At 44.3% G+C, this 27891-nt stretch overlaps 1 long non-coding RNA gene across 1 annotated transcript in view; it reads right to left on the bottom strand.

Moving 5' to 3' along the window:
- Positions 1-27891, bottom strand: part of LOC105733909 (uncharacterized) — a 120253-nt gene that overhangs the window by 79666 nt on the left and 12696 nt on the right. The window contains exons 2-3 of the long non-coding RNA XR_001111369.2: positions 18631-18847; positions 14166-14358 (exon numbers count right to left, since the gene is read on the bottom strand). This is a non-coding gene — a long non-coding RNA (uncharacterized LOC105733909). The remainder of the gene's footprint in view (positions 1-14165; positions 14359-18630; positions 18848-27891) is intronic.

The following is a 27891-nucleotide window of genomic DNA, read 5'->3' as shown; positions in this document are numbered from 1 at the left end:
CCTAGGATTCTTCAGAGGTGCCTGGCATGTGCGTATGGGGAACTATGCCAACGAAGTCATTCCCAGGTCCCTCCCCCATGATTTTAACCAGAGCCCTTCTGCTGTTATCTACTTTACAAATTGTGTTCCTATATATGGCTTAGGGGATTTTGAGGCAGGGAAGAGGGAGCAGAGGAAAATCTTAATGATAATAAAAGTTGAAACCAAACCACTAGCACAGAGGATAAGCATCTAATCTGCCATAAAACATCCCTTTCTAATCTGTCTCCCATGGTCCCACTAAGTGACCTCTGCCCCTGTGAGATGCTCTAGCCAAGTAGGCTAAGTGTGTGTCACGTTACTGCACCACTGCACCTTCTCTTCAGTCTTGGACCTCAGCTCATCTGCATGGCTGGAATCCCCCTCTTCATTCTGCTTGTATAGAAAGTTTCCCCAATTCTTGTCCATTTAATGAAAACATACTTATTTTGTACTTATTATGTACAAGTCGCCAAGCTATAAAAAGGAATGAGATAGACATTAGGTTTTAGTAGTGTCAAAGAAAAAAAAAAGGAATGAGAAACATAAAAAGATACAGTCCAGGCCACACACTTTGAGAGGCTGAGGCAGGCAGATCTCTTGAGCCTGGGAGTCTAAGAACGACCTGGGCAACGTGGCGAGATCCCATCTCTACAAAGAAATACAAAAATTAGCTAGCCGTGGTGGTGTGAGCCTGTAGTCCAGCTGCTGGGGAGGCTAAGGTGGGAGAATTGCTTGAGCCAAGGAGGTCGAGGCTGCAGTGAGCCATAAACCCAACACTGCACTCCAGCCTGGGTGACAGAGTGAGACCCTGTCGAAGATATAGTCTCCTTTCTCACAATTTCCTAATCTAGTTGTACAGAAAGAACATAAATAAATGAAAGCTGAGTACAATGATGAGCATGATTAGAAAAATATTTGCAAATGAGTTTCACCCTGCATAGATCCCTTGGAATACAATCTTTCCAGTAAGGCTGCCAAGACACATTTTTGGGGGACTTTTTTTGGAATTACATTTAGTTCCAGCTTTTAAACTAAAGAAGAAAAGCAGTCTCATTCAGTTAGAATGCACCCTATTTCATTTTAACAAAAATGGTTTCTCAAAGCTTGATTGCTGGCTTTTTCACTGGACTCGAAATGGTGTCTGGATGGCTCTAAACATCCTATCCACCATCCAAAGAGCAGTTCCCAGGATTGAATGTATTTAACAGATGTGCTGCAGTTTCTGAGCATGATAGGGTGATGGCCACTCTGCAGCCACAACTGCACCTCTCAAAGCACAAGACAGTAATGGAGGCTCCTTCAGTTGACACAGCCAAGGAAGCTTCTGAGCTGGGGAGGTTGGAGTTAGGGCTTGAAGACAGGTGACGTTTGGTTAAGAATGGAAACCAGGATTCAGCAATGGGGAAGCATTTTAGTTCCGCAACTAGACACTGAAGCCTGCATTCAAATCCCAGTTTTGCCATTTACTAGCTGTGGACCTTGACGAATTTCTTAACCTCTCTGGCCTTCAGCCTCCTCAATTATGCAATGGGAACTAAAAGAGTTGGTGAAGCACACAAACCTAATTCATAAGTTAATAAATGTAAGACACTAAATGTGATGTCAATGTTTGCTATTATCCATATTTTTATATTATCCCCCATGGCAGAATGAAATCTCATGGACCAGTTTTGATGGTTAATCTCATAAACAGTCTCATTTTTCCACTAATACAAAATACAGTCCAATCAAACTGAGAAATTTGACCATCTCATTCAAATCAGTACTTCTCTCTTCCCTCCAATACCTGGAGGCTGGCTTAGGTCTGCAAACATGTGGCTGGGAGGGGGACCCAGTCAATGTTTATTCCTTCTTCCTGGATCCTCCACCTTCTCCAATCACTGGGTGATTCTAGAGGCTGGAAAGTCCAAGAACAAGGTACTGGCAGATTCAGTGACTGGGGAGAGTCTGTTCTTCACCAGTGACACTGTCCATGTGTCCTCTCATGGTGGGAGGGGCAAGGCAGCTTCCTTCCATCTCTTTCATAAAAAACACTAATCTTATTCATGAGGGCTCCACCTTCATGACTTAATCTCTTTTCAGAAGTCCCACTTGTTAATACTGGGCATTAGGGTTCACATACAAATTCTGGGGGCACATCAACATTCAGATCATAGCAGGTTTCTCAGGGCCCAAAGAACAGAGCTCTTGGGTTCAGTTGCATCTAGGGGTTGGTGCCCTTGGGAGTGGCAGATGTACAAATGCTGGCTCTTTCGTGGATGCCTTGTGGGTTTTCTCGATCCTCTTCCCCTATTGTTGCCAGTTCCCTACCTGCAGCTCCTGGACGTGGGCAGCCCCTGTTAGCTGACACTCATTCGTCACCCTCAGGTCCTGGCAAGTGTTGCTCACTTCGCCCTTGTGGGGTGGGGGGGGGGGAGAGGATCCACCCTGCCCCTAGGGAGTCTTAGTGTATGTGTGACTCACTGACTTTTGGAAGAAGAGGTGGCTCCAAATATCTTTCTCTCGCCACTGCAAACAGCTGTCTGCTTTGCAGGTCACATCAGTCCTTGTGCCTCCCAAACTCCAGGAGACACCTAAAGCTCTCCAGGAAGTTCTCTGGAGCCCAAGTCATTTATCTCGAGGTAGGTGGAGAAGCACAGCATATAGATGCCTCTCCAAAAAGAAAGGCTCACTGCTGGCCTCTCCTTCGTCCTTAGCCTCCTATTGTATCGTCCCAAGGAGAGGCTGGTGTCGGCCCCTTAATAGCCCCCCAGAGACGGTCTATACCTCCCTTGAGAATGGGGGTGGGAGTTGTTTGGCCCATATATTGTTCTGCGTCAGGGTCTCAGCAGAAATTCCACCAGTCATGAACACAGGGTCCCTTTTAGTGTCCTGTTAGAGGCTGGAGCAGGCTAGGGGCACCTTTGGAAATTACATGGAGGGCAGCCCAGTGTGAAAGCCCTGACTACCAGGGAATGGAATCCGGGCTTCACGGTGTAGACAATGGGCAGGCAAGGTGTGTTTCTCTTCTCTTTTCCTTACCTAAGCGCAGCCCGAGTTCCCGGACTTGCCTTCACATCCACGGCCCTGCCCTTTCCCAGGGTCAGGTGGGTTCAAAGGGCTCTCAGAACGTTTTCTTTACAGGAAAAAGGGAGAGTGGAAACGCGTGCCTAGGTGGGAGTAGGGGGAGGCGGTTTAGGGGATCTCATACTAGCTACAAGCCAACAAGTAAAAAAGTGACGTAAGGAAAAAATCCCAGGGAGCAGATAAAAGTAGACTCTCCAATGCCTCTCAGTAAATGAGGACGCCTGAAGCCTGCGGCGAGGTCAACTGAGGTCAGATGAGCTTATCGCTCCTGTCCCGGGAATTAAGGGCATCCTGGAGACAGCTGCAGAGCAGGAGGCTCCCCGTGCCCTCCTCTTCCTGAGCAAGTCAGGATCCCAGGAGGCGCGTGCGGGGAGGCCCCTCTGAAGGGCTGCTGGCTTGTGTCTTGCACCAGCGCAAAGGGAGGCTGGAGGTTGCTTCTGCAGTGAGGCAAGCTCAGCCGGACGCCCAGAAGAGAGGAGGCGTCGCTGTCAGGGTGTCTGCCTGCCTATTTGGGATCAATTCTTAGCGTACAGATCCTAAAACAAAACAAAATATTCCTGAAAACATCTACGACTTGCATCAGTGACAGGCCCCAAGTGCAGGACGCCAGGAGACGCCAGCAGGGCTGTGAAGTACAAATCGCCCCGAGGCAACCCGAGAACAGGAGGGCGGGCGGTCAGCAGCCCGCCTGGACGGCGCGACGCCCGGGTGCGTTCCGGAGCAGGGAAACTTTTGCGGGAGGCTGCGCTGGCACCGGTCGCCCAGCGCCGCTCGCGCGGACCCGGGCGAGGAGACACGCAGCGCGGCACTGCCACCTTGTGGGCGGCAGCGGCAGCGGCAGCGGCGCGGCGGGGCGAAGCCTGCGAGGAGGCGAGCGTCCCAGGGCTCGGAGCCAGACGCCGGCCAGCGCACGCCCGCAGGAACGCGCCGGCCGAGCGGGAGCCCGCGGGGGCGGGGCGGGGCGGGGCGCGCGGAGCGGGTCACGTGGGTTAGCAACAAGCAGCAGCCAATGAGAGCGTGAGTCAGGTGGTGTGTGCGCCCGCAGCGCGCGCAGGAGGTGAGGGGCCTGGGAGGAGGCGTGGGCGCGCTGCGAGCCTGGTGGGGCAGAGGGGAGGGAAGTCCGGAAAGGGTGCTCTTCTCTGTCGGGAGTCGCCTGCCGCAGGCGGGATGAACAAGAGCTTTAAAATGGGACTGTCCCATTCCCACGCTCCAAGGCAGTGACCTCTGTGCGGGGCAGTGGGCGGCGGCGGCGCGGGTGGGAAGCGGGCGGGGAGCGACGCCGGGAGCCGGGTCTGTCCCTGCTCCAGCCACTTGTTGCTTTGCCAAATCCTTGAGCCCGAGACTGCCATTTGGATCCACACGGGGGAATTCAAAAAGAATAATGAGGCTCCTGGCAATGGTGGGGTGCGCATTGGCCCCTTTGCCCTGCTTGCAGGCAGGTGGGGGAGACGGGCCTGCCGTTAGGGCTTCCAAGGTTGGCCCGAAGACTCCAAAGCAGATGAGAGCGAGGAATTGGGTCAGAAAGAAAAAGCTTCAGTGGTTTTAATTATTTTAAATGGAAAAGCCACATCCAAAAGTACCAATAATGACTTTTACAGTAATCCCACCATGTTGACATAAACCAGCCCATCCCTGAACGCGCAGAAGACCATAGCACAAACTGAGAGGTGTATTGCAGGACTGGGGCAAAATCAGGACAGGCAAGCGTGGTTTCTGTCAGGGTCTTACTCTTCTGGCTTCCTGATTTGGGCAGATTTCACCGTGTTAACAGAGTCAGTGGATCAGTCTCTCTCTCTTTCTCTAGCTCTCTACCTCTCTCTACCTTGTGTTTCATTCCTCTGAAACAAATCCAGGGAGCAGATGGCCTCAGAAGGATATCTAATCCATGCCCGGCCTCGAGGCACTTACTATAAGCTGTAATACTGTGGTAAGGTGTTATTATAGAGACAAAAATATCTCAGACTGCAGGATCTAGCCATCCTATTCTTAACGTTCCCTAGGGAAATATGTTGTACAATATTCTCTGATAACCTACTACAAATGCTAACTGCTTTAAGTACAATATAAGAACCTTCTGATCTGGTTTTATTTGTTTCTATTTAAACTCATTCAGGGTCAGGCTACCCCAGAGGGCAGTTAAACACCTGTCCGGTGGCTTATGGGAATGGCTTGCACAATGAGCACTTCCCTCCACCACGATCAGTGTGTCCGCTGACACTGGAGACCATGCCTGGGACATAGGTACAATTAGGCTTTGCCAGGGCAGCTCAGAGAAAGTGGTCCACTCTGAGTCAGACCCTGCCAGCTGACTTACTTGCTTTTAGAGAGCAGACTTTGTGCACCTACCAGTGTTGAAATACACTACCATACTTAATTATGTTTCTACAAATTTGATACAGTATTTGATTTTTTAATGTACCATACTCTTGAGTTTCTGACCAGTACAGGGCTAATTAGAAGGATGTCATGAAGATGTGCATTTAGTCTGAATCCACAAATATGTATTGTGCTCTAAGTGCCGGGCCTGGGCTTAGGTACTGGGGACGCATCTTTGCAGCAGGGAATTTGCAGAATGAAATGGAACCCTGAAGAAAGGAAATGAAAAGAAATCACCCTGTTTCCATAGTCACCTCCCCTACACTAGTTGACTATTCTCTCTTAATCGGCTCCCTCAAATTCCTGCCTCTAGGACCTTCATTCTCTCTGACTTCTTTGATCATGGAGCAATAATATCACCACATGTTGAATACTGTTAAATAATATGATGTGTTGGGAAAAGTCATGCACTAGGAATGAAAACAGCTGTATACTTAGCTTCATCCCTGGCCCTGCCACTTAACAAAATCCATAACTTTCTACAAACCTTTAAGATCTGAATATTGGTATCTTAGTTTCCTTATCCCTAGAATGGAATAAGGAGTCTTACTTGGCAACTCCACAGGTTCAAGATTCCAGGCCTCAGTTTTCTCATCTGTAAATTGAAGGGTTTGACCTAGATTTACAGCTCGCAAATTTTCTTTAGAAGTGGATTCCCCTTTTATAACAAAAGCCAACATAAAACCCCAACATATAAAACAGTTAAAGACAGACTTGCTTTAATGGCCCTGAGGGAGAAGTCTCTGAGTCCTATATACTCTCTTCTCTACCTTTCAAAGGCCTTGAGGCATCTGTGCAGAAGAACCCTAGGATTTCACTGAACACAGTTTGAAACTCACTGTGCTAGGTGATTGTTTTAAAGGCCCTTCCATTTTTAAAATTCTGTACATCAAAATTTCCTAACATTGTATATTTCTATGATGAGATTTAACATCGTATATTTCTATAATTTTCTATAAATTTCTATAAAATTTCTATAATTTTCTTTCTTCATTTAATTATGTTGTAGGAGATAGTCACCAGCTAAAAGCAAAATATCTTTCATTACTCCCTCCCTGTTTGTAAAGCCAATCTCTCTGCCACAAGGGGGGAAAAAGATTTTGATGGAACACATATGGTGTAATGAGAAAAACACCACAATGGGGATGAGAAGATATTAGTTCTAACCCTGGTCCTGCTTTTAACTAGTTCTATAACTAGTTAGCTTGATCAAGGAATCTTATTAACCTATCTAAATACAGAAAATTAGGAGGTTGGGAGACTTAGTAATCACAGTCATGCACGTGAACATTGCGGGAGCCTGTGCCCTCATAGGTTTCCTTAAATTAAATAACTCCATTCCCACTCAACCTATAGGCTGACTTGCTTCACCCCCTTTCTCCAGTATATATCCTCACCCCATTTAGAGAGGGAGTAAAAGGTGAAAAGACAAATTAGGTTGTAAACGACACCACCAGGACATCAAAATATCAGCCATTGGTGTGTTTGCACAGATGTTTCAAGCCCACAGCACGCCTTGACCTCAGCTCACCACGCAGGAGCCACATCTCCGTTAAGACAGGGTTCATGCAGTATACATGTTCATAAGGGCAAACTACGAAATCTTAAAAACCCCAGAGTTTGGAGAATGTTTAAAGGAAACAGTCTAGGTTAAGGACCCAGGACCTGGGCTTGAACCAAAAGGAGTGAACCCACAAAGGACAAACAGTATGATTCACTGCCTCCAAGTGTGCACATCCTGGGAAAAGGCGACTTTAGGGGTGGACACAAGAACAACAGCTCCAGTTATGGCTGTGACTTGGTTATAAGTTAACTTTATGGGTCACTGAGTGTCTGGAAACAGACTATAAACAGAAGAAAGGGTGGCCCAAGCAGCTTTGTGTTGGAAATGGCTGTGACCAGTGGCTTCTGGAAGGGAGATGTACTGACTGCAATAAAATTTGATAGGCTCAGCACTTGTCTGTTAAGGCTGGAATCGGAAGTCAACTTTGGACCTGAGTAATTGGTATAAATTTGTGTTTAAGGGCAGGACAGAAGGGATTTTATTCTAAGTGGTAAACAATATGATGTCCAACTGCTGCATATGATCTGCCTTCTCTCTGGCCTCTAACCCCATGAGACCATCTGCATCGTCTGGACTAATCCTAATAGCCAAGCAAGTGGGTACAGTTTGACTTTCACCATACTGGATTTTTTTCTTAATCTTTGCTGTCTTGGGAACAGTAGAACATTTAAGGTAAAAAGAAATAAACACCCCATAGATACTTGCTATTCTTACCTATGTCTGTTCTTGGGAAAACAAATTGTACACAATGTTAACTTCTAGCCAATTATCATCTCTATCTTTAGTGTCATTTGGTTAGCCGGCAATTATTATTATTATTATTATTTTAAGACAGTCTTTCTCTGTCTCCAGGCTAGAGTGCAGTGATGCAATCTTGGCTCACTACAACCTCCATCCCCTGCGTTCAAGTGATTCTCCTGCCTCAGCCTCCCAAGTAGCTGGGACTACAGGCACATGCCACCACGCCCAGCTATATTTTTGTATTTTTAGTAGAGACGGGTTTTCACCATGTTGGCTAGGATGATCTCGATCTCTTGACCTCGTGATCTGCCCACCTCAGCCTCACGAAGTGCTGGGATTACAGGCATGAGCCACCACATCCAGCCTGGCAATTATTTGTTAAGCACACACTTGCACATATTCAGTGTAAGAATCCAAAGTTGTAGGCAGTAAATATATAAAAAGATTATATCAGAAATACTTTAAAAATACACATCATGTTTTATACTTAATTATTTTTCAAGCTTGGTGGTGGGAAGTGCGGAGAGGGGTGCATTGTAAGTTTCACTCAGCATATGATGGAGAAAAGCCTTGAGCTGAGTTTCAGAGACCAAGAAGCTCATTTTAAATATCATTAACTATAGCTGTGTGGCAGCTGAACAGAACATCACATCTCTGAGGCTCAGTCTTTTCATCTGAACAACAAGGGAGGTCGAACCAGGTCATAGTCCATATCGCAAAACTTAACAATAATAATGGCCAGTATTTTTTGAGACAAGCGCTTTATCAGTTACTCCTCATAAGAACCCTATGATATATACATTACTATTTTCCCCATTTTTCAGATAAGGAAACTGGGTTTTGAAACTTAACCAAGGTCACACAGTAAGTGGCAAATCTGACATTTGAACCTAGTCTTTCCCAACTCCTAAGTTACACTCAACTGTTTCACAATACTGAACTGCCTCAGAGTTTATCTAGGAAGAAGTTTTTTTTTTTTTTTTTTACTTATGCAGATTTTCACCTTGACTCCCTTAGAGCTGCAAATAGAAATCATCCCTCCATTGGCTAGCATGATGCGATCTTCAGAGACTCTCCTACATGTGGATGCTGAATCAAAAGAAGGTGGAAACAGCTAAATGTGGGGGAAGGAGGTAGCTTCTGGGAACAGTGTACCCACTCCTATGAGGATTGAGTAGGAGACTAGGCTTTTACTTAGTGACTGTGCCCCAGAATTCAAGATCCACGAAGGAACAGGCACCCAGAAATGACAAAGTAGGAGGGACAAGGGGAAACAAATGATGCCTGGCCAAGACCTTTCTGTCACTTCTTCTCATAGACTCCTTAGACCAAGCCAGGCTTCTAAATTTCCCATAGCTGTTCAGTCAACACAGGGCCAGGTATGTACCTGAATATAGCTAGCAAATAGCAGCTCAACACTAGCTTAGGAAGCTGGGGTGTCCAAAACAGTGGATGAGGTGGCCTAATTTGATTTCTGGTCCCCCACACCTGAGGTCACTGCTGCTGCATGGATGCCTGCAGAGTGCTTACAAGCTTCATCAGATGAAACACTACATAGGGCTTATGTGCTGAGTGACCAGAGACTCGAAGCCTCTGGAATGAAAGGATACCATCGATGCAAATAGAAGCTAAAGATCATATCTCCACTGATACTCTGTAGCCCATACACCTAAGGGAATGTTTTGGCTTCCACAAAAAAATACAACTTTATACTGAGAGGGACAATGATGAGCCAAAGATGGATTACACAGAGTCCCTGCTCTTGGAAAAACTCAGTGTCTCTTGGGGTACACCAGGGCACCCCTTTGGGACTGCTTAGGTTAGTCTAGTTATCCCAAGACGAGAAAAAAAGTACACGAGAGATACCTGTGACTATTTTGTAAAAATACACAAGTTGTTGACAGGTACTAAATGGATTAAATAGGAAGTAATCAGTTGAGGAATGACAATTGCAAGAAATTTCACATTTTGTCTTGAAAATACTGGAGCTGTTGGCTGGGTGCTGTGGCTCACACCTCTAATCCCAGCACTTTAGGAGGCCGAGGCAGGTGGATCACCTGGGGTCAGGAGTTTGAGACCAGCCTGGCCAACATGGTGAAACCCTGTCTCTATGAAAAACACAAAAATGAGCCAGGCGTGGTGACTCACATCTATAGTCCCAGCTACTAGAAAGGCTGAGGTGGAAGAATTGCTTGAACCTGGGAGGTGGAGGTTGCCACTGCCCTCCAGCCTGGGCGACAGAGACTATGTCTCAAAAAAACAGAGAGGAAAAGAAAATACTGGAGCTGTCAGGAACAGTAAAAATAATCTTATCCATTATCAAGAAAAAGGAAGCAATTATGCATATTCTCAAAAGTAACAGTCGGAAGAGTTAATTCTCCATGTCTTCTCTATATTAGATTAATCTTGAATATGTATTTCAGATGTAAATTACACTTCCTCCAATAAATTCAATTTTACCGATATAGATGTACTTCTCTTCCAATCTATTTTTAATTGCTTGAAAACTGCACCTCATTTTGCTGACCACACATATATACTATGAACCCCTTTGTCAGCTCCCTGAGGTGATCATCACCATTTGGGGACTCCCGCCTGAGGAATGAGTGAGTGACTGCTCCAGTAGAAAGAGGTCTGACTTAGACACTCCAAGACCAAGAATCAAGTCTAGCTCTGCCCCTAACTAGATGTGAACTTGCAGACAAATTACATGGCCTCTCTAGTTCTGTATTCAGTAAAGGCGCAAAATTAGATTTCTTTTAGCTCTAAAATTCTGTCCTTGGCTAACTCTGATGAACAAAAACAGGGTTTCCTTCTGCATGAAAACACTGGGCCTAATGGGAGGAATGGTAAAAGGACTCTGGGGACTGGAGATGGAGCCAGGGACTCCAGAATCAAGCAGACAAACAAGTACCAGGGGCAAAGACTCCCGCTCAATTCCCAGGAATTTCCCTGGATGGATTTCAGATAGAAGAAGACATTCCTGGTTTTATCCTGGAGCACACACAGGGGATTGAGACAGTTGGACACTTTGGGTTGTGACACTGGATAGACCTGTTTGTTGTCCTCTGAGTCAGCCAACGATACTTTCATCAAGAGAGAGGACAGTTTTTTCTTGCTTGTTCATATTTTAATGCAGGAAGAGTGAGACTACCGTTTGAGAAGCTCAATAAAGAAAGGTACATATGGTGAAAAAAATACCCATCTCCCATCCCAGTGGCAATAGAAGCTACTTGCTGGGTTCTTGCACTCTGATAGGCTGTGACAGGAGCAAAGAGTCAACATGTGCACCAACAGTAATGTCTGATCCCTTGGAAGGTCTGTGTTGAGAAGCAAGATAGCAGCAGCAACAGAAGCAACTGCAACCAAAGAAATGGACCCAAGAATATTTTCACAGTTTCAAAGGCAACATAGGAGTCCTCAGATCCCAGCCACAGGAAGAGAGGAGATTTGCAGGTGAGGAAAGAGGGGTGCCAGTGACTTGGTGCATGGATGATTCACGCCAATGCTTCTCATTCCCCCATAATTACTATTTGTGATTCACCTTCCCTGGGTTCCTGGGGCCTGGTACAGAAGGGATTTTTGCTAAAGCCCATGTCTCCTCCTGCCACCCACTGGCAGAGCTTTGTCATCCATTGTTGCACGTCCAGCCTGAGGGTGACACCTCTTCCACCTTCTAGGACTTGCCTCTGATTTGAACATCCAAGAGAGAATTTTTTCTCCCGATTTGAACATAGGCGTCAAGGTGGCTAGAGCCAATTTTGTTCCCATCACCTGAAGAAAATACCAGTATGTGTGGCCTTTCTATGCCTATATGGCAGATCTATGTACTCAGCAGCTGAAATGTAGAAGGAAGTGAGGAATTACCCAATTCACCCAAAAATGTACTATGTATGTGCTATTTCTAGAAGCCTTTCTTCCTGCAACTTGCTAGTGACTTTGGTATTACTCTGTATGCCTATAATGACAACCCTTACAAGGGGCAAGAACTCTCCATTATTCATTTTATACATGTCACCCCTTTCATTTTCAACATAACCAGGCAACACAGTGTTATCTTAGTTTTACAAAAGTGGAAACCGAGGCCCTGGGAGATATAGTGCCTTCCCTAAGAAGGGGAGCTGACAACTATAGCAAGTTCTCCTGATTCTAGGGCCTGTGGCCTCCTCCCACCCTACAGTAGGCCAGAAACCAAATGACCAAGAAGAAGGGTCATGAGCCACTGAAGTGGCGATGGTAAGGGCTTACAGGGGAGATGATCAAGACTGAGAAATGCTCTGAGCTGAAGGATGGCTTTCAGAATTTTCCAGAATGCTTGAAAATTCTAACTGGAATGCTGCTTCTGCCACCTGACTGCATGCCTGACACCCCATACCCCATAGCTCGGAGCTCCTTTTAGCAAGGGGCCCCGCAGCATCCCACAGAGATTCCCACTCTGCCGCCTGTTCAGAGGACTCCTCTGGTCTCTGCCAGTTTCCCTGAGATGATTGCACATCCTGAGGCCCCATTGCTATATCAGTGAAATGGAAATAATAATACCAATAGCCACTACACAGGACTGATGTGAAAAATGAATGTGTGAACACAGAAAAAGCACAGTACCAGACACGTGGGAGGGGATAATACGTTTTGGTTTGGTTTTGGGTGACAGCCATGTGGCAAGAGGAGGCAAGCATGGAGTTGGGAGCCAGATAGACTCTGCATCAAGACCTAGTTCTCACCTTTCTCACTGTTTGGCCTTGGGCAAGCCCCTTAACTTCTCTGGACCTCAGTTCCAGCCTTCCTTCCACCACTGCTCCATTATGAACCCCACCTCCAGCTCCAGGACTAATTCATTGGCAAAACCCAGTCTCCTTGCCCAGGGGGGATAGGGAGAAGCTGCTGGCCAGATGGAAGAACACAGTCCAGAATTGAAATCATAACCTCAGCTCGTCTTGCCAACATGAAGCATGTGACTTCTGTTTGCAGGTCAGAAGAGTAAAATGGTCCATGCCAGCTAGACATAAACAAGGAGGCTGCCATCCTATGCGCAGCTCCTTACGTGGCTGACAAGCTGTCTCGTGAGCATGTCGGAAGCCAGACTTGGGGTGATGACTCCGAGGAGGCCAGAGAGCAGGTGGAGCCAAACCAGGGGATATATTGTGGAGCCACTGGATCCAGCCCCTCCTGAAGCCAACCCATCTCTGGCCCTTTCAGTTACAGCAAACAATTAAAGCTCTGTTGTGCATAAGCCAGTCTGAGCAGGTTTTCTGTTCGTTGCTTCTTACTTATCACCTTACACTGTAACACATTGCCAATTTGAGCCAGAATTTTTGGCAATTGTGTCCGTTTCAAAAAGACTATCCTCAGCTCAACTGGGGCCCATCTAAATCATCTCAGAGGAAAACTCAAAGCCCCAAGACCTTCAGGGTACTCAAGTCTCCTTCTCCTGGTTTCTTTGCTGCCCAGGTGCATAAAGTGTGTCCCAGAGTCTAAAGATAAATGTGCATCTGCTATGGTCTGGATTCTCCCAAAATTCATGGGTTGGAATCCTCACCCCCATGGTGATGGTATTAGGAGGTACAGACTATGGGGTTGTTGGGTCATAATGGCAAGACCTTCATAAATGGGATTAGTTCCCTTATAAAAGAGGCCTGAGAGACCCTCCTCATCCCTTCCACCATGGGAGGACATGGCAAGAAAGGACCACCTGTAAGTAGGCCTTCTCCAGATAATGAATCTGCCAGTACCTTAATCTTGACTTCTCAGCCTCCAGAATGGTAAGAAATACATTTCTGTTGTTTATAAACCACTGTAATAGGCCATTCTTGCATTGCTATAAAGAAACCCCTGACACTAGGTAATTTGTCAAGAAAAGAGGTTTAATTGGCTCACGATTCTGCAGGCTGTACAGGAAGCATGGCACTGGCATCTGCCCAGCTTCTGGGGAGGCCTCAGGAAGCTTTCAATCATGGAAGAAGGCAAAGAGGGAGCCAACATATCACATAGCCAGAGAATGAGCAAGAGAAAGAGAGAGTCGGGGGTGAAGGAGGAGATCTTGCAAGAACTCACTCACTATTGTGAGGACAGCACCAAGCCATGAGGGATCTGCCCCTATGACCACTCACTCCCATCAGGCCCCACCTCCAACATTAGGGATTACATTTCAACATGAGTTTTAATGGGGACATATATTCAAACTATATTCACTACCAAGTCTGTAGTATTTTGTTATTGTAGCCTGATTGGACTAAGACAGGATCAGAGTCCGTTTTCCACTCAGAACCCTCCATAAAACAGACATCACTGTGAGTAATAGGCTCTTTGGCTCCTCTACCACTTTATTTGTTAGCTATTGCTGCATAACAAATTCCCCCACAACATGACTAACTTAAAAGAGTGCACGCTTTTAAGTTACCTGAGGGATCTAGGAGCAGCTCCTCTGGGTGGTTCTGGCTCGGTGGCTCTCATGGGGCTGCAGTCACCTCAAGACTCACCCAGTGCCAATGGAGCGCCTTGAAAGCTCACTCAGATAGTTGCTGACAGAATTCAGCTCCTTATTGGCTGCTGTCCGGAGTCTTCAGCTCCTTGACACATGAGCTCCTCCATAGCTGCTCACAGAAAGAGAGATAGATCCTAAGAAGAAGCCATACTCCTTTATAACCTAATCTTGAAAGTGACACACCACCATTCCTGTCATATTCTAATTGGCCACACAAACCATCCCTGGTACAATGTGGAAGAGGGTTACATTGCGTGAACACTGGGTGTGAATAGCAGGAAACAGGGGCATCTTGAAGGCTGCCTGCTACAACCTCCATGGGGCCTTCCTGGCCCTCACTCTCCTAGTCTAGCTGTCTCACTGAGTTTTCCTTCTCTCTCCTCTTCACTCAGCTCTTCCCTCAAAGCAGTGGTCTCTCTTCCTTAATCCGTTCATCTGTCCATGTCTACGAGGTCTCTCCTGCCCCAAGCAGACATTCCCAAAGGCAGTTCTCTCTCAAAAAAAAAAAAATCAGTAACTCTTTTTAAAAACAGAATGTTTTTTATCCTGTTCTCTTTCTCTCTTGCTCTCTCTCTCTCTCTCTATATATATATATAATATATATTATAATATATATTATATATACCAAAGAGTACAATAATTGAACAAAAGGTGTTTTACCAGGTAAAGGATGGCACATGATATGTGACATAAAGAATGGTAAGAAATAAAGGAGTTAAAAAGAGTATGCCGGGCCGGGTGCAGTGGCTCACACCTGTAATCCCAGCACTTTGGGAGGTGGAGGCGGGTGGATCACGAGGTCAAGAGATCAAGACCATCCTGGTCAACATGGTGAAACCCCATCTCTACTAAAAATACAAAAAATTAGCTGGGCATGGTGGCGCGTGCCTGTAATCCCAGCTACTCAGGAGGCTGAGGCAGGAGAATTGCCTGAACCCAGGAGGCGGAGGTTGCGGTGAGCCGAGATCGCGCCATTGCACTCCAGCCCGGGTAACAAAAGCAAAACTCTGTCTGAAAAAAAAAAAAAAAAGAGTATGCCATAGAAAATCCTTTATTAAATATACACATTATATATCTATCATTGGAATCCACCAAAAAAAAGTATTAAAAATCATTCTGTATTCCCTAAATAAATCTGGATTTACGTTAAAACAAAAATGATATATCACAGATAAAATGCAAAACATTTAGTAATGGAAACAAATGAATACATATCACTTAATTCTTAAATTGGGATATTCAGTGCACATCCACTTCCTTAAAGATGACCCAAACAAAAAAATATCACGTTATAATGAAGTATCTATGAAACTGCTCATCACTGAGAAATTCTTAATTGCACAGGGAGGAATGGCAAATTCACTTATCGTCAGAAGTTGTTAGAGCATTCAGATGGAAAGAGGAGACAATAGCTCTTTCACAAAGATCCATCTGTATCGTTTTTGGCCCTTGCTATGCTTTTCCTTTCAAATTTCCTATTCAACTTTTTCTTATCTATTGCACAGTAGTCAATGACCAGTGTCCTATGAGCTTGTGAGCCTTTCATGCTATCAGACAGCCTCTAATGGAGTCATGTTGTGACTGCTACCACTCTACCTGACCACACTGAATTGCCATCAGCCTGCTCACCTGTTGAGACCATCACCATGCACCATGTGCCTTGGCAAACTGTTTTTGGTATTGGCATTTAAGAAAACATATGGATGAGAGCTTTACATTTCTATTGTTTAGAATATTCCTATGTTTGGGCATCTACATTAGGAATTGGCTATAATATCATAGTGTTTTATGATAACAGAGCCATCTCCTCTGCTTTCACTTATTTATCTCACAACAGCCCAGTGAAAAAATGGGAGTTAGAATTGCCAGTCAATGGTCAAAACTATTCCCTTTTATGCCTGCAGACATTACTAGACTATCTTGTATCCCTTGCACTTGGGTGTGGCCATGGGACTGAGCCACTTTCTGGTCCACAGAAACCTCCCACAGGAGTTTTCCCACGCTCTTTCCCCTTACACAGCAAACCTGTGGAGGTGGAAGAGCCACAGATGAAAGGGCCTTCACTTTCTAAATTACCACAGAGACTGGAGCTACCTGCCAGTTAGGAAGACCCCTTCTGAGAAAAGAAAAAAAAAAAATGTCTGTTGCATCACACTGATATGTTTTAGTAGCTAGATATGTGGGGTTTTCTGTTGTAAAATCTAGTGTTACTTAATGCATACTTCTCCAGTGTTTCACTAGTAACACAACAGTTTCATATACTTTATCTCTAAGTATATGAAAAGCTAAGAGTATTTTTGTTGCACACCCCCTCCTTTTCAAATTGGGCATATTAAGGCTCAGAGATGCTACATAATGTACCCAAAGTCACACAGCTGGGAAGAGGTGGAATTCGATGTTTTATTTAGGTCTAGTCAGACCCAACCCTGTGACCTTTCCACTAGATGATGATAATTTCACAGAAGTTTAGTGATCACATTGGTCTTAACCTTCCAGGTTATTTTGTAGGTGTTGTGCGGAGGGAAATAATTAACCAGCATGCATTTGCTATTGGTATTCTTCTGGTTCCAAGTTTAAGTCTTAAACCATGTTCACTCATTTGCTCACTGCCTGCAGGGCTCCATAAATAGGGTTATACCATTCTTCTTTGGTAAGATGCCATCCGTCTACTGGACTTTATTGTTCTAGAATCTGATGGAAACATGTTAACCCTTTCCTTCTCCCTCTCATTCACAGCAAAGGCTTGCATTCTTTAAAAAAAAAAAAATCATTGACTAGATATTCAACGTCCGCTAGATGCAAAGCGCTAGGTGTTTATGATGCTGTGAGAGATGTAAAAATAAGTAAAACACACAGTATCGTGGTTAAGAAAGTACTCTGTTCAACCTGGGAAAGCTGAAAGAAAAAGCAAAAATGAAAAAAAAAAAAGAAAAAGAGGGTAGCCGCTGGAATAAGTGCCTGAATTTCAATACAAGTTCCACTTCTTGCTAGCTTTGTGACTTTGGACAAATTTTCAATATTTAGCTTCTCTGTTCCTATGTTTCTTGCCCTGTGGAATGGGGATAGTATTGTTAGCAGTGGCTGCGAATCTGTAGGGATCTGCAGCAATCTCAATTCTTGCCTCCTCAGAAGAAAGAATTCGACTGAGGGGCAGAAGACATAAAGAGAGACTGAGGTGCTGGGCGCAGTGGCTCACGCCTGTAATCCCAGCACTTTCGGAGGCCGAGGCGGGCGGATCACGAGGTCAAGAGATCGAGACCATCCTGGCCAACACGGTGAAACCCCGTCTCTACTTAAAAATACAAAAATATTAGCTGGGCATGGTGGTGCGTGCCTGTAATCCCAGCTACTCAGGAGGCTGAGGCAGGAGAATTGCCTGAACCCAGGAGGCGGAGGTTGCGGTGAGCCGAGACCGCGCCATTGCACTCCAGCCTGGGTAACAAGAGCGAAACTCTGTCTCAAAAAAAAAAAAAATTATCTGGGCATGGTGGCGCGCACCTGTAGTCACAGCTACTCGTGAGGCTGAGGCGGGAGACCAGCTGGAACCCGGGAAGCGGCGATTGCAGTGAGCCAAAATGGCGCCACTGCACTCCAGCCTGGCGTCTGGCGACGGAGCGAGACACTGCCTCCAAAAAAAAAAAAAAAAAAAAAAAAAAGAGAGACAGGGTAAGTTTTACAGCAGGAGTGAAAGTTTATTAAAAAGTTTAGAGCAGGAACAAAAGGAAATAAAGTACACTTGGAAGAGGCCCAAGCGGGCAATGAGAGATCAGGGGCATGGCTTCACCTTTCTCACTTGGAGTTTTCCCTGTTGGTATGCTTCTGGGGTCTTGTGTCCTCCTCTCCTGAGTCTTCTCCTGGGGTGGGCTGTCCACGTGCACAGAGGCCTCTCAGCACTTGAGAGGGGAGCACGTATAAGGTGTTTACTGGAGCTGTATGTTAGGTCTGTTCTCACCCAGTTTAAAAAGAAAAAACTGAGGCCAGCACAAGTTCCAATGTGAAGCGTTTGTTCAGGCTCCTGGGTGAGGTTCTGCGGTCCGACGGGAGAGGCCGGAGAAGTCCACGGACTCCAGCAGACACGGGGTTTTATAGGGAGTGAAATAGCTCGATTGGTTTGGGAGAGCAGGGTGTGGAGAAAGCAGGACTATCATTGGGTATGGTTACAGGGCTTTGTTTGCATACAGGACTTGACTGCTATTGGCTAATAAAACTCGACTGCTATTGGCTATTAAGACTCAACTGCTATTGGTCAGTAAGACTTGCCTGCTATTGGCTAGCAAGAGGCTAGGGTTACAAGACCTTGTGTGCATACTGGGCTCTTTAAGGAAGGCCAGGCTGTGCGAGCAGGGGAGAAGGGAACATGCCCGAGCATGTCTGAGCTTACCTGAGCTCGGCCTTACACTGCACGCACGTTTACTTGAAGCAGTCTTCTCTCACCGGTGGAATGTCCGTAGGAGGTCAAATACCAGTTAAGCACCGCCATTTTGCCTCTTAATGCGCATGCTGGAGCCCACTCACCCAACTCCTGACATCTTAGTGGGAAGCTGCTAATCGCCATTTTCAGGTGTTTGTATTGGGAGACTACCTTTTCCTGGTGCCACCTGTGGACAATCGTTATTTTAGAGAGAGTTAACCGCCGGATCATCAGTCGTCTGACATTCTCTCCTCCCCTGCTCATGCCTGACTGGCTACCTACTGTAATAGTATTAGTGCCTACTCAGGAAGATGTTTTGAAGATTACATGAAACAACACATATAAAGCACTTAAAGGGCACTTGGCATCAAGCAAATGCTCAAGAACTTTAACTTTTACTCTCAGATAAATGAAAGAGATATACCTAAGCCTTGGCTATGAAGTTATTGTATCAGTGCCATCCACAAACGCAGATAGTTATGAACTTCCATTTTTCTCTGACTACCTAAAATACCAAGATCTTGGTGCGATTTTTCTTAAACCATAAAAATCTCTTTCCTTCATATATCAGTGAATAGTGCGTTTTAAAAATTCTCCAATCTTTTCTGTAATCAGGCACTAGGAAACACACATACACACACACTTTTTTTTTTCTGTGCCAGGCACTACACTAAGCACTTTACATCTGGGTTTTTGGTTTTGTTTTGTTGTGTTTAATCATTTCAACAACCTCAATTTCTCATTTGCAGATGAAGACCCCTAGACTTCAGAGAAGATGATATCTAAGTGTCAGAGCTGGGATTCAAAACCAGATTTGTCCAGCTCCAAAGACTGAGCTCATAACCCTTAACAGTAATACCCTCTCTGCCCCAGAGCTGTGATTCTAGGCTAGTCTGATTAAAGCCCTAGAATTTCACAACCTTTTAAGAATACAGTCACTAAAATAGAGATCATTGTTTCAACCTGCCTCTGAATCCTAGAAAATAATGGGCCCTGATATTAACAAGGCAGCTTTCCTCCTAAGTGCCAAGGACCTTTGAAAAGGGTATCTTAATCATGGGTGTCATATTTTATGATTGTGTCTGTTTGTATTTAGTACACTTGCTATCCTTGATGTTTTTGCCCTGAGGATATCAACTGAACAAAATTGCATACATCTTTGTGGATTACCCTTTCTGCATCCATAAGTTATCTGCCCTTTTAAAATAATTTGCACTAAAACACCGAGTGTTTTTTCTAATGGGAATAGACAGCTAGTGTTTTTTAATGCAAATGACTTCTCCCCACATTCTCCCCAGCCCAAAGCTAAATCTGCAGCAGCAGCGGAGGGGGCTCGGTGCTTCTAGAAACAATTTAGGCATAGCAGTTGGGAGCGGCAATGTGACTTAAAGCCCCCTGCTCCATATTAGGGAAAGCTACATGAGAATTCAGAAAGAGAATTCCATAGGATGAACAGAGATGTTTTCAGGGCATTCATTATCATACTCGCCACTCTTGTTTTTAAGAAACAAGCTTCTGCTCAGGTGGTTTTGTTTGTATGTAAAGATTAAACTGTTAAATAACATCACAAGCATAATCTATTATATCACAGAGTTTCATTTTCTCCCGGAGGTGAAACATTTTGATTTTTTTAAACTATGACAGTATTTCTGAACTCTATCTACAGTGAAAATCAAAAAGTCCAATTTTAACTTATACCTTATTCCAGCACTTAAACATATGATGTTATGAGTTTCTGAGTGTGTACCTTTATTTAGCTACTTCTACCCGAATAAACCAAATCTCAGTTCAATATAGTAATAGATCTGAATATTTAAATAGAGAAAGAGAAATGAGCCCTGCACTGAGAAGGAAAGCTTGGGTATTGCCACCTCTTGGCTAAAAATAAATCTATTTCTCACTGAAATCCTTTTTTTATATACAACTGACTTTGGAAGAAAAAAATATATATAGAAAAAAAACTATTATAAGACTAATGAGATGTTTGAGAAATTGGGCTCTACAGGCAAAAGGCAGCCCACAGAAAGAATTATGCAGGACCTCAGCTGTTGTTAGGGTCATAATTAATAATTACAGTTAGTTCTTAACCAGTAATTGCTACAGTGCCACTTCCAGCAACATTCTGGCCAAAGCACCCCAGCACAGTGGCTCCCCGCCTCTTAGCTGTTGGACAGCACAGCTCTATGATGGGAATGGAGACAATTTACCCTGGGAACCCTGACTAGGGGGGATGTTAAATCATTTGCAGACCATTAAATGATCTGCACCCTGGGGGAGCAGGGAGTCCTGGAGCAACTTTCTCATGCATTCCACACCCCAGCCTCCCAGGCATTCCACACTGTCCTCAGTCCACCCTGGGATTCTTTGGACTCTCCTGTACCCTGCAACCTGTCCTTATAAGACAGGGACCTACCACCTCGGCAGCTGCTCTTTCAACCATTGCCCTCCACTCATTCTGGGCACCTACTAGGAATTTTTCTGGGTTTCTTGATTCTACGCCCTGTCCTTGGCTATCCTATTTAGTGTATTTTAAGGAGTGCTTTGCAGAGTGCCCACATCGTGATCAAACCGTGGCCCAGACCCATTGCATTGGAGACTCAAGAGGTCCTAGGGAAAGGCACTTTATAGTGACCTTCCTGCCTCCCCCTAATTCTAATGCACCCTGAAGATTGAGATGCACTCTACTCATCAAATGACTCATTTACCTTTCTCTCACAGACTTCTCCCCTCTTGCTTTTTCTTCTCAGGCCTCATTTTTCAATAGCTCATTACCGTTCCCAAAAAGAACTCTGTCTTTGGTCCTCCCCTAAAAGCCTTCCTTTCTGTTCAGTGTCACTCCCTAAACTCTTTCCCATGGGCAGACTCAAGGGCATTTTAAATTCCATGCTTTCCTTCTCCCACACTTTAAAAGCAAACACTTGTATCATTTAAATAATCATTCTTCCGTCTCACTGAAATCTCTTCTAGACTCTTAGGCACACTGGCAATCAGAGTACAGGCTTTCTCCCCTGCTTTCAGGAGGTGGGGACCCTGGGATCAGTCAAGGTGGCTTCCTATCGGGAAGATGTGCCTGCTACCCCCTCCCAGGCACACCACCACCATACCACACTTCAAGAGCAGTGGGCCCCAGTCTGTCTCTTCCGGCCATTCCAGGGTGTATCCCCAAAAGGAGGACTGGTGGATTTGTGTTATGAACAGCATATGAAAATGCCAAATATGTGACTGTGCCAATCTGGTAATAACCCCCTCCAGTGGTCCTTTCTACAGTTACACATGGATTACTGGCAGCTTCAGATCTGTTGCTGGCAGCAAGAGTCATGCTCTTCTGGACTCCTGGAGATAGCCAGTGTGGGATGGACTGAATATTTAAATAAAGAGAAATGAGCCCTGCACTGAGAAGGGCTCATTGCATTCTCTCTGTGAGTTCCCAGGCAGGGTGCTATCTAGAGGTCATGGAGTGGGAAGGGTGATCTTGGCTGGTTGGCTCTTCTCAAACCCCTCCAAAGCCCCTTGGGTAAAAGGGGTATTATAAGTTCAAAGGACAAGCATTAACTTATTAAAAAAAAAAACCCTTCAGCCTGCTCATGAGTTATGAATATTAAAATTAGGATTGTTCCCATTTTCCTTTTTGTTCCCAGGGCAATGGCCCCACCAGCTATAAAATAGACACAGAGGAAGAGCAGCCTGCGTTTAGGCATATAAGGAAGCCCTCAGTGCATTCCAGCTTGTTTCTGGGATTGCGGTATCTACCACCCCAGAGAGATATTTTTTTTCCTTTATGGAATAAAATCCTTAATTTTTCATACCAATTCCATGAGATAAGAAAAAGAAGAAGAAAAAGGAAGAAGAAGAGGAGGAGGAGGAGGAGAAGGGATGAAAAGGTTTAGGGTCTGCAATTTGACCCCACATTCTATCTGGGACGAGATGAATTATGGAGGAGATATTTTAGGGTGCTGTTTCTGACCCAAATAGTCAATGCATATCCTCCTTTCTTGCTCCCACTGCTTAAGCAAAAACCAGCTGTGCTCAGCATCTGGAAGAGTGATTCTGACCTTGTTTTATCCTAGTTGATTCCCACTGGCTTTTATGTTTTCCATAAATGATTGAAGAAAAGTTCTTAGTTAGAAATAGCAATAATAGCTTCCATAAATTCTCGGTGAACACCAGCTTCAGGCAGCTCATTGGATTCTCACTCTGCACAGTCCCAAGGTCTGTGAGGCTGACTGGCTGAGATTCAGGAGGGCCTGGATACCTTCAAGGAGCAAACCCAATAGCCTGCGTCTGCTTCTAGGTCTCACCTCTGGCAGCCACAGAATTCCTAGAGCCTCTTTTCAGCCACAGGTCCCACGTGCCTTTCCCTCTAGGTTTCTTTTCATCTCTAAAACTCCATTTTCCATCTATTAAGTGAAGATAGCAATAGTATCAACATCTAACTACTTAGGACAGCACCTAGCACATAGTACAGATGCATTTTGATGATTATCAACCATTTATTTAATTGGTAATCATGAAAATAAGGAATACTTATTGAGCGACTGTGATAGGTATTTCACCTTCTTTGTGTTGTTTAATCCTCCAAACAGCCCTACTAGGTAAAAATGATAATTCCATTTTATAGAAGAAAAAAACTGAAAAACATTTTGTGAAATTAAGTAATGGACCCAGAGCCTCTCAGCTTATAAATGACGATGGAGGGGCTGTGCTAAACCACACCTGTGCTCTTTCCAACAGTCAATAGTACCTAGCATCAAGGGCCTACTGTGTGTTCTAGGTGCTGAGGGTACAGAAGAGATGACATGGAGAGGCACCTAAATCTCACAGATTGTACGCGCCACTTTGCTGTAACTCCTAAATCCTTAAATGATTGGTGGTGAGGTTGTAATGAAAGAGCCATCATCAGCCACCTGTCAACTCCCGTGTGGGAAGTAGAAAAGTTCCTTTTTAAAGTTTCCTTTCTTGTTAAAAAATAAGTTTGCAAATAACTTTGATAAGCCTTATCCTATGTAGCTGTTAGACATGCCATGCTTACAAGCATGTAGCACATTCTATTACCTTGTACTTTAACCAAGATATCTGTGCTGGACGTGCTCACGGGCATGTCCCAGCTCTCCATTGCTTTTACCTGTTTAGAAAAGTTTTAAGTCATTAGCCAATCAGGTTTTAGCTTAGATTGTGAGGTCTGGCTCCAGCCAATGGAGATCAGACACAGCAGTAAGGACAACCCCAAATGCATAAGGAATAAATTTGTGTGTTTTCCTTTGTGCATGGTACTCTCGTGGCAAGATGGCTAACGAGGGTACCCGTCCTGCAGTCCAGGAAGTAAAAATGACATTGCTAAAAGATCCTTTGTCTCAGTGCTGATTTTTCTTTGTGGCACCATATGCTTGTTTCTAACATCCTGGGAAGGCAGTTTCCTGTCCTCACACCTCCCTACCCTCTGCTTTTGTGAAGTTGCCTTCCTCTTAGTCGCCTGCAGCTTTAATCCTCTCCCTGCCCTGGGTATTGTAATACTCCCAGCTTCATTTCTATCTGTTGGCAAAACAAGAGCTCTGCTCAGACCAATTGTCTATCAAATTGGCTCAGAAAATTCATATTTTACTTGGACGTGAACCTTCTCAGAAAGCCTGGCTGAAGGATTACTGCTCCCAAGGGCCCCATGTCTGAAAATCTGAGAGAAAGAAAGCCAACACTCAACACGCATTAACAAAACTGTGAGAAAACCAACCCAAAGTTTACTCAACCCTATCCAGCCTCCAGCTCACACTGCACATGGCTGGAGCCACCCTTCCTTCAGAGAGGGAGCAAGATTTCAGATCTTCCAATATGCGCCTTCCTATCACACCTCTAGGGGCCCCATTTGGCAATTTCAACTTCAACTAATAACTACATAAGGGGATTTTGCAAATTTATAATCTCCAGAAGGTACAGCAGCCAATATTCTATTATAATTTTTAACTCCATTTCTTTCAACAAGGAGCTATTTTGGCTCTCAAGGGGGTCACTAGTTTTGTCTCCATTTTGATTAACACATAGTATCAACCACTAGCTAACGTTGTCTGAGCTGATGGGAAACTTTTAGTTCTTGCTTTACCCAGCCTTTCACCAGAAGGAGGCTTGTCAACTCCAATCACATTTAATGGACTTTAAATGTGTTTGCTATGACATTTCTAAAACTAGAATAAGAGAAGAGTGTTTTGCATTTCCCATAGGGTAGTGCTAACCTCACAACAAAATTTAGGGCCAAATTTTATCCACTTGAGGTTCTTTTAATAACCCAAAGCTATGGTCCTAGCCGAATCAAACCAACATTTATCTATCCAAAATATTTATCTTTTCTTCTACTATTGCCTGGTATTGCTTACTTTTTGGTCAAGATAAGATTTTTCTTTCTGCTCTTTAGCAAAAGAGGCCATAGTCTCGGGGATGGACAATTACACTGTCAAAACTGTAAACTCAGTATAAGCTTCTGAAAGTAATGGAATGGAATTGTTTTAAGATTTTTTTCCCCTAAGCACAATAGTTTCTGAGGGGAGTATAAGGGAAAAGGATAAATGTGAAGGCAGGATGGTTTTCCGTGTGACTGATTAGGAACAGAACATTTGTAAATTAATGCTATTTTTTCAAAAATGGTAAATGGGGAACGGGATTGAGAGGCGTCTATTTTGAAATTGTCTTTACAACAGGATTTTGAGACGTACTATTTCATGGCCAGTGAAATAGTGCATCTCCCATTTCATCATGAGGCTGAGCAATGCCGCAAACCCTGGGAGATGAATACAAAATGTGCTCATCCTGTCTCCCTTTCCTGTTACTTTTTCAATTAATTTTTACAAAAATTTTAACAAATTTTGGAATTTTCCAATGACCTCTTCAGTACCGCTCACGTCTGATTCTTCTCTTAGTCTGATGCAATGGGAGCAGTACAGAGGGACAGGTGTGAAGCCAAACAGGGAGGGAGAAAGAAAAGAGCAATGTCCACAAACATGGGTGCAATCAACCCAGGTTGGGAAGCCAAGGAAAACTTTGTTAGGCCCAGATATAAATATTTTGCACCTTTCTGCCAGGCACTGTAGTTTATCACAGGAACCGCGGTTTAGAAATCCACAGGCAAGTGTTATAAATTTGAGAACATAAGTTGGAGCCCTTCCCATTCCAATAAGCAGTCGCAGGTGTGGTTTTTATGAAATCGTATATTTAGGGATGGAGTAGGAGGGAGGGAGAGGAGAGAGTTGCATGTTCTAAGCAAACTGTATTTGCATACACATTATGCATGTACCCAACACACACTTGTGCAAAGATGATTAAATATGTTTCATGTTGGCAGCCTCTTACTGTGTTTCCTTAAAGCAGGAATAGCAAATAGGTTCAACTTGCATGCCAAATCCAATCAATTTGTAGTGGCTGTTTGAAGCGTTATATTGAGAAGGATTCAGAGGTGATATCTGGTTCATTCAATGAATTTATATTTTGTATCTACTATGTTCTATGTACAATGGCAGGGCTGCCCCATTTTATGATGGCAGGGGTACATTCCCATTGAGTATAATACAACTGGTGCCTCCTGGAGTGGTACCACCCAGCAACCCTGAGTCTCAGTGAGGCTCTGAGATCTGGGATGGATTTAGGAAGAGTGTAGTGACCGATTAGTAATGTCTGCCGGGGCATCAGACCAGCATAGGAGGGCAGCAGGTTGGTGTATGTTGCAACATTTGTGTCACCATGGAAGCAGAATAATATTAGTGCTCCTGAACATTTTGCCATGATTTTTCTTGAAGACCAGGGCATAGTGGAATTCCCTGTATTCTTATTTCTGTCATTTTCCCTCTACTCCCAACTACCTGTTCACTAGTTAGCTGTTAGCTATTCTCACAGAGGCATCTATTGAAAATTCTTCAATCCTTGGGTGGAAGGAACCTCAAGAGGTCTTTAGGGGGTCATTCTGCTGCCTTTGGTAGGGTAACATCCCAGAATGAAGGTCTGTTTTTACTTGACAGGATTGCAGTTAAGAAGCCCCTTGGCTAGCCTACTGGCTCCAGGCTACAAATATTTGAGATACATTCTTTCAGATGTGGTAGCTGGGCCATGAAAGAGAATTAAGACCATGTTAAGATATTTCATTCTCAGCCAGGTGTGGTGGCATGAGCATATAGTCTCAGCTACTCAAGAGGCTAATGCGGGAGGATTGCTTGAGGCCAGGGGTCCAAGACCATCCTGGGCCACATAGTGAGACCCTGTCTCTAAAAAACAAAATTTTAACATAATAAAAAAAGTGAATATTCCACTCTTCTTCCAAATCTTCTATAGGTTAGTATAAGGAGTCAAGTGTAATAATTCCAATTTTAAAGTAAGAAGATGTGAATTAAACTTGATGACAGAGTCTCATAACCTGACCTCATTAATTCCTACAAATACTATCATTTCCTCACCTTTTTCCTAAGCCTACTTAAAAGGTGTAGAAATAAACAGGCCTAATAAATTATTAGAAAGTCTCTTATTTTGCTTTGATTCATTTTGAGGAATTTGTTTGATGTTTTGTATTTCAGGTGATGCTATTTAGTCAGGCAAAAATCATTTAGCTATAAAGTCTACTAGGAATTCTTTCTCATGCATGCATTTAAGGTGCACTGTTGAGCACAGCTGTGAACAGACAAACTCAAGAAGTCCTAGTCTAGATGTTGCATCCTCTCAGAAGCCTTTCCTGACCCACCTTCCTCTTGTTGCCTGGACTTCTATTCCATCACCTCGCACACTATCTTGTGATTGCCTCAGATGTTGATGAAGCACTGAGCTCCCCAAGACTCCCTGAAACTTGAAGAATAATTTCCGACTTAAGGACTTGTTTAGGATGAAAGGAAAACAAGTTAAATGCCTTGAAAATGTACTTATCAGATATACTTGTCCTTTTAACCAGTAGCTCTATTTCTAGAATATTTCCTAAAGAACTAATCAGACAAGTGCACAAATGTGTAGGTACAAGAATATTCATCTCAGCTCTTTTTGTAATGGGACAGAAAGGGGAAAAGAAAGAGAAGAAAATTTAAAAACAACCTAGATAATCAACAATAGGAAATAGGATCACTAAATCAAGATACGTTCACGTGACTGAGTATAAATGCAGCCAAAAAGTCATCCTGTAGACCAATGTCTCTTCATGTGTAAAAATGTTCACAATAGGTTCCTGAAAGAAAAAGAAATCAGAAGACTATAAAGGCCAGTATCACTGTCTAGAGC

Source organism: Aotus nancymaae, unplaced genomic scaffold (genome assembly GCF_030222135.1).
Source record: "Aotus nancymaae isolate 86718 unplaced genomic scaffold, 86718_ANA_hifiasm-v0.15.2.pri h1tg000051l, whole genome shotgun sequence".
In the NCBI taxonomy this organism is placed as follows: Eukaryota; Metazoa; Chordata; class Mammalia; order Primates; family Aotidae; genus Aotus; species Aotus nancymaae.
This window is presented reverse-complemented; position numbering and strand designations above follow the sequence as displayed.